This window comes from Tamandua tetradactyla, chromosome 19, assembly GCF_023851605.1.
Source record: "Tamandua tetradactyla isolate mTamTet1 chromosome 19, mTamTet1.pri, whole genome shotgun sequence".
Taxonomy (NCBI): domain Eukaryota; kingdom Metazoa; phylum Chordata; class Mammalia; order Pilosa; family Myrmecophagidae; genus Tamandua; species Tamandua tetradactyla.
The window spans coordinates 42,649,768-42,668,567 of NC_135345.1; the positions used below are offsets into that span (position 1 = coordinate 42,649,768).

The 18,800-nt window shown below is 36.5% G+C and overlaps 1 long non-coding RNA gene across 5 annotated transcripts in view; it reads left to right on the forward strand.

Annotated features, from left to right (window-relative positions):
* Positions 1-18,800, forward strand: part of LOC143663174 (uncharacterized) — a 169,759-nt gene that overhangs the window by 32,276 nt on the left and 118,683 nt on the right. For 2 of the 5 annotated variants that reach the window (XR_013165840.1, XR_013165842.1), the window contains exon 4: positions 14,518-14,681. The exons of the other annotated variants lie outside the window; for them this stretch is intronic. This is a non-coding gene — a long non-coding RNA (uncharacterized LOC143663174). The remainder of the gene's footprint in view (positions 1-14,517; positions 14,682-18,800) is intronic. 5 annotated transcript variants of the gene reach the window in all.

The following is an 18,800-nucleotide window of genomic DNA, read 5'->3' on the forward strand; positions in this document are numbered from 1 at the left end:
GAAAAGTCAGATAGGGAGCTAGGCCAGATCCTGATGGTAAATGCTCTTAAAAACTCCTTTTGAAACTGGCATGTATTTTTGAAGTCTAATATTTACAAAGCTAGGCCTTGGAGAGAGGGGTTTATTGAGTGTGCCCATGTGTGTTTCAGCATATTAACAAGAGCCACAGGATTTGCTTTATCTTCCTGCAATTGCTTTTTGCTATACTCTAGTTAATCTGTATAAATCTATTCAGCTTCGCTTGTTTGGAAATCAGTCACCTACTGCTTGTAGCTGAAAAAGAAGACCAGCTAATACATCTCAACAGGGCAGATACTTGATGGCCACTCCCAAGGATCAAGATCATTGCAGAAACCCAAGCTATTGTTCATCCAGTAGTTTCATGTTGGTTTCTAAAAATAAGCATGAATCTGAGTCATCCTTTCCTGAGTCAGAGAGAGTGTATACCTTTTCCACCCTGTGGCTCTTGATTGGTTAACAAAGTACTTAGCAGTGGCGTGGGCAGGTCTGTATGCTCCCCATCCAAGGCTGTGAGACAGCAAGGGCAGGTGGACTGGTTCTGAAGCCAGGAGTAAGTAAAATCCTGCCTTTCCCTCCTATTGACAAGATGGCTTTAGCCAATTTACTTATTTGAGCCTCAGTTCAAGGAGCATACAAATGCGATATTCATTCTATATAACAATACATATACATAACTGGTTCATTACAAATGATCACAAATCTGGAGCATTTCAACAACATGTATTTATTATCTCACAGCTCTGTAGGTTAGAAGTCCCTGATTGAGTAACTAAGTTCTCTGCTCAGAATCTCATTTGGTTGAAGACAAGGTTCATTGACGGTATTCTCACATGGAACTCGGGACCTTCTAAGATGATTCCTGTTATTGGAGGAATTCAGTTACTTGCAACATAGGGCTGAGGTCCTCGTTTCCTGGCTGGCTGTCAGCCTGGGGCCTTTCATATCTCCTTAGGTGACCTACATTCCTCTCTAGTGGCCCCTCCCAGGAGCTACATGTCGTTCTTTGTCACACTTCAAAGATCTCGGCTTTCTTCTGCTTTCAGGGTGAGAAAGCTTTTAAGGTCATGTGATTAAGTAATATCACGTCCCTTCTCAAGGTCAACCCTGCCATATAACATAATCACAGGTGTGATAGCTCATCATATTGACAGGTTCTTGAGATTTGAGGTGGGACATCTTTAGGGACCAATTTAGAAACTGCCTACATCACAGAAAAGCCTTCCTCACAGAATTTTCTTGAAAATCAGAGATAATGTATGTGTACAAACCAGTAAACAACCAATGTGTTAAATTCATTACACATAAGGGTCCATCGGTATGGGGAGCAGATATGACTGTCTGAGTTACTCAGCAAATCAATTATAAGACCAGGCTCCAAACCGTCGATGGTAAATGCCTCTCTTCTATTTGATGTTAAAGCAGTGTTACATACACAATGAGTACTCTCTATTTTTATTGGATGGCTTGATTTGGATGTTCTGTTTGAGCACATAAGAGTGGTCAAACATATTCCACATTTATTTTTGCCTAATTTAACAAGACTAAGACTGAGTTCCTCTTCTTTCCTCTGAGTACCTTACTTCTCTCTCTTTCTCTTGTCAATTCCCTTTCACAAAGCTGTCCTTACCTCCTCCTTCTCATGAGCTTTGGTGGAGTTCATCAACATGGGACACTGAGCTGAGGGTTTATAGTAGAAGTATCAACTGAATTCTGGATGACAAGTCCTGTCATCTTAAAATAGGAAAGAATGGCCTCGCACATCACTGAAGCCCCCCCCCCCAATAAAAGGGCTTGAGCAACAAAATAAAAAATAAATAAATTGGATTTTATCAACTTTTGTGAATCAAAGCCATTGCAAAGAAAGTGAAAAGACAACAGTTTGGCAGTTCCTCAATAGTAAAATATACTATATAACAATCATATAAAAATTAATTAAATGTATAGAATTATAAAGGAATAAACAATACTGTCATTAATTTCAGATACTCTAATTGTCTACATAGCCCCAAATTTTAAGTGAACAAATAATCATTGGAATTAATTGGAGATTTTAGCAAAGCTGAAATATAGAAAATTAACACATAAAAGTCTATAATATTTCTTTATATAAGGGAGAAAATGTTAAACAAGAAAATTTCTTAAAACCCATTTGAAATAGTACCTAAAAACATAAAACACCTAAGAATGAATCTAGCAAATAATGTGCAAGCCCATTTTAGAGAAATTTATTAAAGTTTCAAAAATCTTTTAAAGAAGGCCAATATAAATGGAAAGATATAGTGTAGTCATGGGACAGTACACAACAGCTTGACATCAATTCTATTTAAACTAATATAAATTCATGTAAAATCTAATTAAAATTCCAACAGGGTTTTTTTAATGTGAAATTTATTTTGAATGTGAATTTTTTGAATGTGGAAGATCAAAGGGCCAAGAAGAACTAAAACACCCCTGAAGAATTAGTTAGGCTGAAATAACTTTTTAGATATAAAAACTTTTTTAAAGCTATAGTGAGCAAGAAGGTATAGCAGTGGCAGAGCACTGCACAAATTTTCTAATAGAACTGAATAGAGAGCTTAGAAATGACACAAAACCATAGAAACAAATGCAGGGCAATGATGCAATCCAGAGAAACAGGGGAAAGAACAACTACTGTCAATAGTGGGACTAAAAAATGGAATATCTGTATGAGGAAAATGGAAATAGATTTCCACCTCACAGTATACACAAAAACAATTCCAAATGTATGAAGGACTTAAATTTGAAAGATAAAACTTCTAGAAAAATAAATAGGGGAAATAACTTTATCACTTAGTAATTGGAGAATAATTTCTTAAACAAATCTCCAAAAAAAACTAACCATAAAAATACTTCTATAAGTTTGTAAGTCAAAGATAACGCAAAAGAAAAATAAGCTGACATGCAAAGACATCTCACTGTAAAGGAAATGTATGTGACCAATAACATATAAAAACATATTCAATCCTACTACTAATGAGATAGCATTTCACACTAACTGGCATGCAAAAATTAAAAATGTCAGCCCAGACGTTAATGAGATTATAAATCAAAAGGAATTTTCAGTCTTGATGGCAGGTAAATAAAAAGGTCAACTATATTGGAAAACAATTGGGTCTTTCCTGGCAAAATTGAAATAAAATGTATAAACTCTACAACAGCTGTTTCACTCCTAAGGCATATATCCTAGAGAAACTCTTGCACATATTTACATGAATAACAGAATTATACAGAGCAAGAATATTCACAACAGTCTCATCCATATTGTTAAAAAGGTTGTTGATATATACTAAAGGGATAGTGACAGTTAAATGCAATATGTGATATGGAACAGAATCTAAGAATGAAGGAGAAAAGACTCAAAAAGACATTATAGGGACATAAGAAAAATTAAAATACAGAATGTAAGCTTTATAGCAATGTTAAATTTCTTGAACTTGATAACTGCACTTAAGGTGATTCATAAATGAATATTCTTGTTCACAGGAAATACACATGGAAGTATTATGTGTTCAAGGGGTATGAAGTATGCAACCTGCTATCAAATGTTCAGAAGATGATGTTGGATAGATAGGTAGATGAGTGATAGAATGATATAGCAAAGTTGGCAAAATGCTAAAACTTAATTTTCAATAAATTTGAAATTATTTCAAAATAAAATGGACTTAAGTTTTTGTCACACACATAAAAACCCAACAAAACATAAAACAGTTGCTGATAACCCCAAAAGTCCATGAAGAGTATGAAAAAAAAGTTAGAATTACCAGTAATCCCACTTCTAGGGCATAAAAGCAGGGATTTGAACAGATATTTGCACATCAATGTTCATAGAGGCACTATTTGCAACAGTCAAAAGGTGGAAGCAATCCAAGTGCCCATCAATAGATGAGTGGATAAACAAAATGTGCTATAAACATACAATGGGATGTGTGCCAGTTGAATCTGTCTTGTACCCCAGAAAAGCCAAATTCTTTAATCCTCATTCAATATTGGGGGGTGTGATTTTTTTTTTAATCTTAAAAATATTTTTATTGAGAAATATCCACACACATGCAGTCCAACCATATTATATTCTCAGTGACACAATATCATCACATATCTGTGTATTCTTCACCATGATCATTTTAGAGCATTTGCATAATTACAGAAAAAGAAAAAACTCATACATCTCATAACCCTAGCCCCACCCTCGCATTATCCACAGTATTTCAAACTACCCATTTTTGCCCTTTATCTCCCATTATTTATTTGTTTTTGACCTTTATTATTATTTTTTACTCATCTGTCCATACCCTGGTCAAAAGGAGCATCAGACACAAGGTTTTTACAGTCACACAATCACACTGAAGAGCTACATAGTTATACAGTCTCCTTTAAGAATCAAGGCTCTCACGAATATATGTGTTGTGAGTGTCTCAGAAGAAGAGAAGGGAAAAGGAGGAGAAAAACTAATGGAGGAAATTATCACTGAAAATTTCCCAACTCTTATGAAACCTTAAAATTACAGATCCAAGAACTGCAGCATACCCCAAAGAGAACAGATTCAAATAGATGTACTCCAAGACACTAATCAGAATGTCAGAATCAAAGAGAAAGGGAGAATCTCGAAAGCAGCACGAGAAAAGCAATATATCACATACAAGGGAGGCCCAATAAGACTATGCATAGATTTCTCAGCAGAAACCATGGAGGCGAGAAGACAGTGGGATGATATATTTAAATTACTAAAAGAGAAAAACTGCCAACCAAGAATTCTATATCCAACAAAATTGTCCTTCAAAAATGAGGGAGAAATTAAAACATTTTCAGACAAAAAATCATTCAGATAATTTGTGACCAAGAGATCAGCTCTGCAAGAAATACTAAAGGGAGCACTAGAGACAGATACAAAAAGACAGGACAGAGAGGTGTGGAGAAGAGTGTTGAAAGGAAGACTATCAGCAAAGGTAAAAGGAAGAAAAATTAGAAATGACATATAAAATCCAAAAGGCAAAATGGTAGAAGAAAGTACTACCCATACAAGAATAACACTAAATGTTGATGGATTAAACTCCCTAATCAAAAGACATAGACTGGCAGAATGGATTAAAAATCAGGACCCATCTATATGCTGTCTACAGGAAACACATCCTAGACTCAAGGATAAACATAGGTTGAAAGTGAGAGGTTAGGAAAAGATATTTCATGCAAATAACAATCAGAAAAGAGCAGGAGTAGCTATACTAATGTCCAGCAAATTAGACTTCAAATGTAAAACAGTTAAAAGAGACAAAGAAGGACACTATGTATTAATAAAAAGAACAATTCAACAAGAAGACATAGCAATCACAAATATTTATGCACCAAGCCAGAATGCTCCAAAATACAATAAATTTCAAAAGATTGAAATCATACAAAACACTTTCTCAGATCATAAAGAAATGAAGTTGGAAATCAATAATAGGCAGAGTGCCAGAAAATTCACAAATATGTGGAGGTTCAACAACACACTCTTAAACAACCAGTGGGTCAAGGAAGAAATTACAAGAGAAATAAGTAAATATCTCAAGGCAAGTGAAAATGAAAAGACAACATATCAAAATTTATGGGATGCAGCAAAGGCAGTCCTAAGAGGGAAATTTATGGCCCTAAATACCTATATCAAAAAAGAAGAAAGAGCAAAAATTGAGGAATCAACTTTCCACTTGGAAGAACTAGAGAAAGAACAGCAAACCAACCCCAAAGCAAGCAAAAGGAAAGAAATAATGAAGATTAGAGCAGAAATAAATGAAATTGAGAACATGAAAACAATTGAGAAAATCAACAAAACCAGAAGCTGGTTTCATGAGAAAATCAATAAGACTGATGGACCCTTAGCAAGATTGACAAAAAGAAGACTAGAGAGGATACAAATAAATAAGATCAGAAATGGAAGAGGAGACATAACTACAGACCCCACAGAAATAAAGGAATTAATGACAGGATACTATGAACAATTTTATGCTAATAAACACAACGATGTAGATGAAATGCACAACTTCCTAGAAAGGCATGAACAACCAACTTTGACTCGAGAAGAAATAGATGACCTCAACAAACCAATCACAAGTAAAGAAATTGAATCAGTCATTAAGAACTCCCCCAAAAGAAAAGTCCAGGACCAGATGGCTTCATATGTGAATTCTACCAAACATTCCAGAAAGAATTAGTACCTATCCTGCTCAAACTCTTCAAAAAAACTCAAGAGGAGGGAAAGCTACCTAACTCATTCTATGAAGCCCAACAATACCCTCATACCAAAGCCGGATGAAAGATATTACAAAAAAAAGAAAACTACAGACCAATCTCTCTAATGAATATAGATGCAAAAATCCTCAACAAAATCTAGCAAATTGAATCCAGCAACACATTAAAAGTATTATACATCATGACCAAGAAGGATTCATCCCAGGTATGCAAGGATGGTTCAACATAAGAAAATCAATTAATGTAATACATCATATCAACAAATCAAAGCAGAAAAACCACATGATCATCTTGATTGATGCAGAAAAGGCATTTGAAAAAATTCAACATCCTTTCCTGTTGAGAACACTTCGAAGAAGTGGAATAGAAGGGAACTTCCTCAAAATGATAGAGGGAATATATGAAGGACCCACAGCTGACATCATCCTCAATGGAAAAGGGCTGAAAACTTTCCCTGTGGGATTGGGAACAAGACAAGGATGTCCACTATCACCACTGTTATTCAACATTGTGTTGGAGGGTCTGGCCAGAGCAATTGGCCAGGAAAGAGAAATGTAGGGCATGAAAGTTGGAAAGGAAGAAGTAGAGCTCTCACTGTTTGCAGATGATATGATACGATACTATATGTCGAGAACCCTGAGAGATCCACAGCAAAATTGCTAGAGCTGATGGATGAGTACAGCAGAGTGGCGATTTGCAGGATTGGCACTCGAAAATCTGCAGTGTTTCTATATACTAGTAATGAATGGTCTGAGGGGGAGGTCAAAAAAAAAAAAAGAATTACATTTACGATTGCAACCAAAAGAATAAAATATTTAGGAATAAATTTAACTAAAGCAACAAAAGACCTGTACAGAGAAAACTACAGGAAATTGTTAAAAGAAATCACAGAAGACCTAAATAGATGGGAGGGCATACCATGTTCATGGATTGGAGGACTAAATATAGTTAAATGTCAATTCTACCTAAATTGATTACAGATTCAATGCAATACCAATTAAGATCCCAACAACTTACTTTTCAGAGGTGGAAAAACCAATAGCCAAATTTGTCTGGAGGGGCAGGGTGCCCTAAATAGCTAAAAGTATCCTGAGAAATAAAAAATGAGGTCGGAGGTCTCATGCTCTCTGACTTTAAGGCATATTATGAAGCTACAGTGGTCAAGACAGCTTGGTGCTGGCATGAAGATAGATATACTGACCAATGGAATAAAATGGAGTGTTCAGATATAGACCCTCTCATCTATGGACAATTGATCTTGGATAGGGTGGTTGGCCAGCTCACCTGGGACAGAACAGTTTCTTCGGTGGGTGGTGCCTAGAGAACCGGATGTCCATATACAGGGGAATGAGGGAGGACCCATATCTCACACCCTATACAAGAATTAACTCAAAATGCATAAAAGACCTAAATATTAGATTGAAGACCATAAAACTGTTAGAAGAAAATGTAGGGAAATACCTTATAAATCTTACACTAGGAGGTGGTTTCCTAGACCTTACACCCAAAGCAAGAGCATTGAAGAAAGAAATAAATAAATGGGAACTCCTCAAAATTAAACACTTTTGTGCATCAAAGAACTTAATCAAGAAAGTAAAAAGACAGACTACATAATGGGAAACAACATTTGGAAATGGTATATCAGATAAAGGTCTAGTATCCAGAATTTATAAAGAGATTGTTTAACTCAACAACAAAAAAACCAGCCAACCCAATTACAAAATGGGCAAAAGACTTGAACAGACACTTCTCAGAAGAGGAAATACAAATGGCCAAAAGGCACATGAAGAGATGCTCAACTTCCCTAGCTATTAGAGAAATGCAAATCAAAACCACAATGAGATATCATCTCACACCCACCAGAATGGCCATTATCAATAAAACAGAAAATGACCAATGCTGGAGAGGATGTGCAGAAAGAGGCACACTTATCCACTGTTGGTGGGAATGTCAAGTGGTACAACTGCTGTGGAAGGCAGTTTGGCAGTTCCTCAAACGCTAAATATAGAATTGCCATACCATTTTTAGATATCTACTCAGAGGACATGAGAACAAGGACACAAGCAGACATTTGCACACCAATGTTTATAGCAGTATTATTTACAATTGCGAAGAGATGGAAACAACCAAAATGTACATCAACAAACAAGTGGCTAAACAAACTGTGGTATATATATATATATATATATATATATATGTAATGGAATATTATGCAGCCGTAAGACAGAATAAAGTTAATGAAGTATGTAACAACATGGATGCACCTTAAGGACATTATGCTGAGTGAGATTAGCCAAAAACAAAAGGACAAATACTGTATGGTCTCACTGATATGAACTGACATTAGCAAACAAACTTGGAAAATTTCACTGGTAACAGAGACCATCAGGAGGTAGAAATAGGGTAAGATATTAGGTAATTGGAGCTGAAGGGATATAGATTATGCAACAGGACTGAATGTAAAAACTCAGAAATGGACAGCACAATACTACCTAATTGTAATACAACTATGTTAAAACACTAAATGAAGCTGAATGTGAGAATGATAGAGGGAGGAGGGCGGGGGGCACAAATGAAATCAGAAAGAAAGATAAACGATAAAGACTGAGATGGTATTATCTAGGAATGCCTAGAGTATAATTATAGTGACTAAATGTACAAATTTTAAAAATGTTTTTGCATGAGGAAGAAGAAAGGAATGTCATTACTGCAGGGTGCTGAAAATAGATAGTAAATAATATTTTAAAATTTTACCTTATGTGTGAGACTAAAGCAAAAAAAAATGTTTATTTGGTACAAAATTTATATTTTGACTAGTGCATTTCCTAATATAACTTATGTAGACAGCTTAATTGAACACCATAAGTACATGGAACCTTGAGTAGGACATGAGATTTTGTTGGTTTGTCCAGAGTGATGCCCCGATAAATCCCAGAGTGGTTTGAACACTGAATAAAAAGTATTTGCGAAGTCCCCTTTGGGGAATGGTGAGAACAGGGGAAAATTCAACCTCCCCAAGTTGAATTCTTGATATTCTCACAAGCAGTGCAGACAATCAAAGCTATAGTCTGAGCCCCCAATCTTGGGGTTTGTTCATATGAAACTTAACCCCACAAAGTAAAGGTCAAGCCTACTTAAAATTAGGCCCAAGAGTCACCCCCAAGGGAACCTCTTTTGTTGCTCAGATGTGGCCTCTCTCTCCAGCCAACACAACAAACAAACTCACCACCCTCTCCCTGTCTATGTGGGACATGACTCCCAGGGGTGTGGACCTTCCTGGCAATGTGGGACAGAAATCCTAGAATGAGCTGAGACTCAGCACCAAGGGATTGAGAAAACCCCTAGAATGAGCTGAGACTCAGCATCGAAGGATTGAGAAACCTTCTTGACCAAAAGGGGAAGAGTGAAATGAGACAAAATAAAGTGTCAATGACTGAGAGATTCCAGAGTCAAGAGATTATCCTGGAGGTTATTCTTATGCATTAAATAGATATCACCTTGTTAGTCAAGATGTTGGAGAGGCTGGAGGGAACTGCCTGAAAATGTAGAGCTGTGTACCAAGCCATGTTTCTTGAAGATCATTGTATAATGATATAACTTTCACAATGTGACTGTGTAATTGTGAAAACCTTGTGTCTCATGCTCCTTTTATCTACCTTATCAACAGATGAGTAAAACAAATGGAATAAAAACAAATAATAGGGGGAACAAATGTTAAAATAAATTTAGAGTGAAATGCTAGTGATCAATGAAAGGGACGGGTAAGGGGTATGGCATGTATGCATATTTTTCTCTTTTCTTGTTTTCTTTTTTTTTTACATGGGCAGGCACCAGGAATCGAACCCGGGTCCTCTAGCATGGCAGGCAAGCATTCTTGCCTGCTGAGCCACCGTGTCCTGCCCTTTCTGTTTTCTTTTTATTTCTTTTTCTGAATAGATGCAAATGTTCCAAGAAATGATCATGATGATGAATATGCAATTATGTGATGATATTGTGAATTACTGATTATATATATAGAATGGAATGATCAAATGTTATGAATGTTTGCATTTGTTTGGTGTTTTTTGGTATTTTAGAAAAAAATTTTAATTAATAATAAAAAAAAGAAGAATCAAGGCTACTGGAACACAGCTCAACTGTTTCAGGTACTTCTCTTTAGCCCCTCCAATACACCATAAACTAAAATGGAGTATCTATACAATGTGTAAGAACAACCTCCAGGATAACTTCCTGACTCTCAACCTGGGTGGGAATTTTTAATTGTTTCCATGGATGTGTGACCTACCCAGTTGTGGGTGGTAACTTCTGATTAGATGATATCCATGAAGATGTGTCTCCACCCATTCAAATGTGGAGCCTCTTAAGAGGGAGCCATTTTGGAAAAAGCTCAGCACCAATAGAACAAACACAGCCTACACTGACAGAGAAATGTAGTGGAAATGAGGAAGGAAAGCACCCCTGGAGAAGCCTTTTGAAATGAGGAGAGAAAGCTAGCAGACATCGCCATGTGTTTCCCAGCTAGAGAGGTGTCCAGAATCAAAAGACCCCAGCAAACACCAGCCACCTGACTTCCCAGCTGGCAGAGCTGTTCTGGACAGCATCAGCATTTTGTGAATGAAGATAACCTCTTGTTGGTGCCTTAATTTGGACATTTTCATGGCCTTAGAACTGTAAATTTGCAACTTAATAAATTAATGTTTTAAAAAGCCATTCCGCTTCTGGTATATTGCATTTTGGCAGCTAACAAACTAAAACAGGCTATTATTCAGCTTCATTAAAAAAGTAATGAAGTCCTGATAACATGATAAATTTGCATACCTCATGTTGAGTGAAGTAAGCCAGACATAAAATGACAGATATTGCGTGATCTCACTTATATGAAAAATATAATATGCAAATTCATAGAGACAGAAAATAGATTCCAGTTTACCAGGGATGGGGGTGGGAAAGAGAAGTTAATGCTTAACAGGTACAGAGTTTCTGTTTGGGGTGATGAAAAAAATTTTGGTAATGGCTGGTGGTGCTGGTAGTACAATATTGTGAATGTAATTAAAACCACTGAATTTTAAACTTTAAAATGGTTCAGATGGGAAATTTAATGCTGAGTATATGTTACCACAATAAAAAATTTTTTATAAAGAGCGGGAGGGAGGAGTTTCTGAATTAATTTCAGAATATGACTAATTCTGTTGATTATATTCAAGATGATCAATGCCATGTTCTTCTCGTTCATGAAGAGCAATCTGGCTTAGTGGAAAGTAGCATTCATAAAGAACATAAACTCCGGAGTCACACTGCTAGGGTTTAAATTCCGTCTCTGCTACTTACCAGCTCTGTGACATCGAGTAAGTTACTTAACTTATTTCTGCCCCAATTTTTTCATCTGTAGGACACACCTACGTCACATAGTTGTTTTGAGGAGCGAATTAAATATTTATCAAGTGCTTATAACAGGACCTGGCAAGGAGAAGTACTAGATGAGTGTTTGTTAGGCAAATAAATTTTCCCCATCACCCTTTTCACCAGAGCTGCCAATGAATAGCAAATGTGAGTCACTTAGGCTTCTCCCTTCTTAACCTACTTTCTTGGCCTAACCTATTTTCTTGTAAGACAGTGGCATGGAACTTTAAAATTAAGCTTTTTTTTTTTAATTAGGGAATTTTATACATTATACAATATTCAAAGGGGTATGAAAATCTCCCTTTTGTCTTTTATTTTCAGTCCTTTTATTATTATTTTTATTGTGAAATGTATACACACAAAAAAATACAATTAAAAGTATGTTTTAACAAGTAGTTATAGAACAGATTTCAAAGTATGGTATGGGTTACAGTTCTACAATTTCAGATTTTTCCTTCTAGTTGCTCCAAAACACTGGAGAGTAAAAAGCAATAGCAGTAAAATGATTCAGTAGTCATACTCATTTATTAAATCCTAACTTCTCTGTCTGAACTTTGATCTTTGTCCCAATCTTTAGAGATATTTTGGTTATGCCCATTTTAACTTTTTTCATGTTGAGAGGGGTATCAACAATATGGAATAGGGGAATGGAACTAGTTGATGTTCTTGGAGATACTGGCATCTCTGGGTTCCCTTGATTATTTTCTGCCCCTATCTTATGGAGGCTGTGCTGGTTTGAAAGGATATATGCCCCCTAAGAAAAGCCATGTTTTAATATAAATCCCATTTCTTAAAGGTAGAATAGTCTCTATTCAATGCTGTGTATTTGGGACTGTGATGGGATCATCTCCCTGGTTGATGAGATTTAGTTAAGAACGGTTGTTAAACTGGATTAGGGGATGACATGTCTCCACCCATCTGAGTGGGTCTTGATTAGTTTCTGAAGTCCTATAAAAGAGGAAACATTTTGGAGAATGAGAGATTCGGAGAGAGCAGAGAATGCTGCAGCACCACGAAGCAGAGAGTCCACCAGCCAGCGACCTTTGGAGATGAAGAAGGGAAATGCCTCCCGGGGAGCTTCATGAAACCAGAAGCCAGGAGAGTAAGCTAGCAGATGACGCCGTGTCTGCCATGTGCCCTTCCAGCCGAGAGAGAAGCCCTGACTGCGTTCGCCATGTGCCTTTCCAGATGAGAGAGAAACCCTGAACTTCATCGGCCTTCTTGAACCAAGGTATCTTTCCCCAGATGCCTTTGATTGGACATTTCTATAGACTTGTTTTAATTGGGACATTTTCTCGGCCTTAGATCTTTAAACTAGCAACTCATTAAATTTCCCTTTTTAAAAGCCATTCCGTTTCTGGTATATTGCATTCCGGCAGCTAGCAAACTAGAACAGAGGCCTTATCTTGTATTATCTTTTGAATTTGAGTTATAGTCTTTTAAAAGGCATCCCTTTTCTTTGATTGGCTTGTTTATAAACTCATAAGTAAAAATTTTTGTTGTTGCCATTTATTACAATTTCTTTATTACCTATTCCAGTGCCTGGTACATAGTAACACCTAAATAAATGATGGCTGAATGAATACAATATAATATTTAAAAATATGTCTCACTGAAAAAAAAAAAGGTATGAAAAGTTGAACAATAAGAAATAAGTTTTTTCTCACCCAAGGCATCTAGAACCAAGTTCCAGAAGCAATCACTTATGCATCTTCCTAAGATAGTTTCTGCAAATACTAGCATGAATATTTATATGCTAACGTATATTATAGAGACCTTTACATATACATTTTTTAACTCATATGGTATCATTTTATTCAATTACATGCCTGCTTTCCTTCACTTAGCAATGTCTCTTGGAAATTCTTCCACATTAGCATATAGAAAACGGCTTCATTCTTTTTAAAAGCTATGGAGCATTTCACTCTATGGGTGTACCATAATTTATTTAATGAGTTCTTAGTTGATGAACGTTTAGTTTCCAAGCTTTTGCTATTAGAAACAATACTGTTATCAATATCCTTACACTACAGGTTGTTTTGAACATCTGTGAGTAAATCTGCAGGATAAATTTCTAGAAGTGAACTGTCTGGTCAAATAGTACATACAATATTGACACCTATTGCCAAGTCACCTTCCATGGAGGGTGTGCCAATTTATACTCCCTCAAACAATTTATGAGCTCTCGTTTCCCTACCCCTTTATCAAAATAGTGTATTAGCCAAAAATTTTTTTATCATTGACTTGGACTTTAAGCTTGACTTTGACCTTCTAGTGTCAATATGACTGTGATGGTTTGAAGCTCTATGTACCCCTAGAAAGACATGTTCTTAAAGTTAATCCATTCCTATGGTTATGGACCAATAGTAAGGAAGGCCTTTTGATGAAGTACTTCAGTTAATCCTCTTACTGGACTCCTTTATAAATGGAATGAATACAGAGAGAGAGAGAAAGTCACTGAAGCAAGAAGCTGAAATCAACAAAACTGGAAGAGAAGGGAGAGGCCAAGAGATACTGCCATGTGCCTTGTCATGTTGCAGAGGAGCCTTGGATTGCTGGCAGAAGTTCTTCAGGAAAAAAAAGCATTGTCTTGATCATGCCTTGACTTGGATACTTTTTTGGCCTTAAACTGTAAGCTAATAAACTTCCATTGTTCAAGCCAACCCATTTCATGATTTCTGCTTTGAGAAGCCTAGGAAACTAAAACAATGGGCATACACATTTACTATGAAATATAGCAGCAGAAATAATTACAGATGTTCTTAGTCCTCATCATGATAGCGCAGATGAATGGACCACTGGAAACCAGGTTTCTTCAAGGTAAAGGCTAACTAAATCTGGTTTCTGTCCCAGTCTCTGTGGTAACAGGTTCACTGTCAATGTGAGATTGCAAAGGACTTTCTGAGAACAGAGATTCAGCTAAAATTTAAAAGATCTCCCACATAGAAGCGATATACCTTCTGCTCTGGCTGCTGGAGAATGTGGATTCTGTGAGCTTCACAACGGCATAGAACCATGTAAGTGCTTGAGTACTGGCTGTTTCTGACCAAGGACTTGCAGCCCTTTTGTTCTGAAGATAGAATTTTAACAAGCACAACAGAGCCCTTTGTATTCAGAAGCCAGTGCAGTCAAAACACCAAATCACCCAAGAATCACCAGTCAACAGTACCCAGAGTCAACAAGGCAAATTTTAGAGTCAGTGACTACCTATCTGCATTCAACAATATAACACCTCTAGGACTGACTGTTCCTTACTCAGAGGTAGTAAATGTCTCTGCCTGGGAGGGGCCAGTGGCTACCAATGAATTTAGCTAGTATAAAGGGTTTTCTCCCTAATATTCAAAACTATTCATTCTTGGTACTATTTACTTTACATTATTCCCATGATAATTAATAGCATTCAATTCTATAAAGTTGATTTTGTGGGCCAGGAACAATTTCATCTATTTATTTTAGCACATAATTAGAGAAGACAAAAACTGCAAGCCCAGAAAAACATCCACTCCTCTAAAAGTAGTAAGGTTTGAATTCTACATTTTATGTATTAGAATTATATATTGCTACTGTTTAGATCTTTTTGTTTCTTGGCCTTGTTGGTAAAAGTTATCACTTTTTTGAAAATTTGTCTTTGACGTGAAAGTTCATACATTTGTTTTGAATCTTAATCCCAGTTAGTTGGAAGTTTGATACAACTTTAAGGCTGAATGGTTTTTCTTTCTTTTCTTTTATTTTCGGATAATATTTTGTTCAGATTTCAGTCTACACTTAATAACAACAACTCCCTACCCTATTCTTCTTCCTCTTCTTTTTTCCTGTAACAATTGTTTCTAATTCATGAGCACTGAGATCATGTCACCTGAGGGGAGAATTCGGTTGACACCAACCTTGTACGTAATTAGCATCTGCTTGCCTTTCCCTAATTTGGATGACAAAAAACAAAAACAGGTGAATGAGTTATCTCCATTTGTTCTTGATCATAAGGATGACTTTACAGCTGTAAAAACAAATCCATACAGCAGAATTGACATGCCAATTAAACAACTCTTTACTGATTGGACCATCAAAATGAACAACTGGCTAAGCAACTGGACTTAAATCTGACAGTGGACTTTCCTAAGAAGTATGGCATTCCTGGGTCAGTGTTTATTTGGTGTTTAAGGCTAAGCGTCAACTCTGAGTTATCAAAATTCATAGACCTAGTTACTTTACAAAGTATTGGCCTGGAGAGATTTTTGTTTTGGCTAACAGCAGTTTGTATGTCCTACAGAGAAAAAGACAGATACAGCTTGGTCTTCAGGAGAAACTAAATAGAATTCAAGTGAGGCTTTTGAATATGAAGATCTTTCCTTTGTGGGAGGCTGTAACTTTTCTTTTATTATGATAATTCCATTCTACATATATAATCAGTAATTCATAATATCATAACGTAGTTGCATATTAATCATCATGATCATTTCTTAGAACATTTGCATGAATTCAGAAAAAAAAATAAAAAGAGAATAGAAAAAAATTCAGACATACCATACCCCTTACCCATCCCTTTCACTGATCACTAGCATTTCAATCTAAGTTTATTTTAACATTTGTTCCCCCTGTTATTTATTTTTATTCCATTTGTTTTACTCGTCTGTTGATAAAGTACATAAAAGGAGCATCAGACACAAGGTTTTCACAATTACACAGTCACATTGTGAAAGCTTTATCATTATACAATCATCTTCAAGGCACATGGCTACTGGAACACAGCTCTACAGTTTCCAACAGTTCCCTCCAGCCTCTCCATTACATCTTGACTAACAAGGTGATATCTATTTAATGCATAAGAATAACCTCCAGGATAACCTCTCTACTCTGTCTGGAATCTCTCAGCCATTGACACTTTATTTTGTCTCATTTCACTCTTCCCCCTTTCAGCTGAGAAGGTTTTCTCAATTCTTTGATGCTGAGTCTCAGCTCATTCTAGGATTTCTGTCCCATGTTGCCAGGAAGGTCCACACCCCTGGGAGTCATGTCCCATGTAGACACCCCTGGGAGTCATGTCCCATGTAGACAGGGGGAGGGCAGTGAGTTTGCTTGTTGTGTTCGTTGGAAAGAGAGGCCACATCTGAGCAACAAAAGAGGTTCTCTTGGGGGTGACTCTTAGGCCTAATTTTAAATAGGCTTGACCTATCTTTTGTGGGCTTAAGTTTCATATGAACAAACCCCAAGATTGGGGGCTCAGAGGCTGTAACTCTTTGAGTGAGTTGACTTCTGTTCAGTTGCAGGCAATTTCCAGAAAAGGGGACAGCTATAACCAACATTCTTAGCTGTTGGGAAATGGATGCATAAGCAGATAGAGGAAATCTGAGCAGGACACTTATGATATCCATTACGTGTACAATGTTGGGAGAAAATTGGGGGGCTTGTGATCAAAATGCTGATTCAAGATGAGTTTCCTGCTCTTCTCTTTTAATCAAATTGTCACCACTAAGTCTCTCCTATTTCGAAATTCTAGATCTGACACTGGTCAGACAAATACACTTTGATGTGACCCTGAATTCTAATTTTGTTCAAAGAAAAGCACCTGATAAATTACCCATCTCCTGGCATTTTCACCACTAAGAAGTAGAAAACAATATGAAAAAATACTAATCTGTCCTTAATTTTGATCACCAAGGCAGAATGGGACAATGAAGGACAAGCTTAGGGAACCCTAAATTTTGAGAATGCCAAATTAAGAAAGTCCCAGAAAATGGTAGCTCTGGTTCTCTACCCAAGAACTCTCAAAGCTTCTTTTCCCAAGGATGATGAAAAATTCTTAAAAATGAAATGCTGGCTGTTGATCTCAATTGGCTATACAGGGCTAATTCCCAACAACTATATTTGTTCTCCTTGTCTTGTTTCCTTGGTCATTTTTGGTTCAAAAGTGGAAAACTGGCCTGAGCTGGCTCAATTTCTTGAACCAGGGAACCTGGACTATTGAACTGAGAGTCTAGGATTTTCCTACTATCCTTCTCAAGGCTTGGCATTCAATTCTTCCTTGGAGCCTTTTAATCTTTTCTGGCCAGAATTTGTTTTTGTTACTTGCAACTAAAAGAAACTAAAATAATTCAAGTCCTCAAGTCTCGTTTGAAGATTGAATGTCTCATACATAACTATAATTTTTTCAAACATCTATAGACAATGTTGATTAAAAATTTACAAATTAATTTTGTAATTTAGAATTAGAATGACAGTAACTTTTTCACGATTATGTATTTTTCTCATTCAATAAATACTAAAAGCTCAATTAGATTAAAAAAAATTTCCCAATAAAGGAAAGTTTGGGAACCATTTATCTAAAACTTTCTGACAATGTAATGGGCCTCTTTGTGAGATAATTTCAGTGAAGCCTAAAAAGTTGAAAGACATGCTTTTAAGATAGGAAGTCACTAGTAATGGCTCGAAGTCTGGGGATTGACCAAGCCAACTACCTAGCCCTGTTGAAGTTTTGGCTGGGTGGAGATGCAGGCACACTTCTAACTCTACCATCTGGAGTAAGTTTCGCGTGGAGGATTCAGATAAACCCTCTTGGGGTTGTGCAATGTACTTGAATCAGTGATCTAATCAGGCTCTTCTGTGGGGGGTCTGTAAGTTCTGGGAGCTTGCCCTGGGCACGCTTTTTCTTCTTTTTGGACAAAGGTGCAGTGTGTGTTGGTAGAAGTAGACTGTACTTTGAATGCAGACAGACTTAATCCACCTATGGAAAAGGACAATTGAGATGTTGGCAATGACCCTCTTGCTATTAACAAGTTAGATACTTTGAAGGAAGGGCAGCAAGTCTTATAGAGTACAAATTGAGAGTCATTAGTGGTAGCATAAGAACCAATTCTACTGTTCTCTTGAGATGGTAGTTTAAAATTGTAAGTATCACAGATCACAATCAACCTAATGAAAAGAACTACCCTGCACTCTTGGCAACATATAGTTCAAATGAGGGACCCCAGTGGTCCTCATGCAGCTTGTGGTCCATTTAACCAATACATCCATTTGCTCAATATAAAAATGTCACACTCTGCTTTAAGATGATATGAAATTTTAAAATAAATATGCTAAGATTAAAAGTATAAAAGATTAATAATTTGAGAATATATAGTTTTTATTTCAGAGATTTATTT